The sequence below is a fragment of the Tachypleus tridentatus genome, chromosome 13 (assembly GCF_004210375.1).
Source record: "Tachypleus tridentatus isolate NWPU-2018 chromosome 13, ASM421037v1, whole genome shotgun sequence".
Lineage (NCBI taxonomy): Eukaryota > Metazoa > Arthropoda > Merostomata > Xiphosura > Limulidae > Tachypleus > Tachypleus tridentatus.
In genome coordinates, this window is record NC_134837.1 from 262,139,819 (window position 1) to 262,140,451 (window position 633).

Here is a 633-nt window from a genome sequence, read left to right on the forward strand (position 1 = left end):
GATACTAAACATAACAAATACAATAACACATAGCTCACAATTAGAGACGATACTAAACATAACAAATACAATAACACATAGCTCACAATTAGAGACGATACTAAACATAACAAATACAATAACACATAGCTCACAATTAGAGACGATACTAAACATAACAAATACAATAACACATAGCTCACAATTAGAGACGATACTAAACATAACAAATACAATAACACATAGCTCACAATTAGAGACGATACTAAACATAACAAATACAATAACACATAGCTCACAATTAGAGACGATATAACATAACAAATACACAATAGCTCACAAGAGACGATACTAAACATAACAAATACAATAACACATAGCTCACAATTAGAGACGATACTAAACATAACAAATACAATAACAAATAGCTCACAATTAGAGACGATACTAAACATAACAAATACAATAACACATAGCTCACAATTAGAGACGATACTAAACATAACAAATACAATAACACATAGCTCACAATTAGAGACGATACTAAACATAACAAATACAATAACACATAGCTCACAATTAGAGACGATACTAAACATAACAAATACAATAACACATAGCTCACAATTAGAGACGATACTAAACATAACAAAT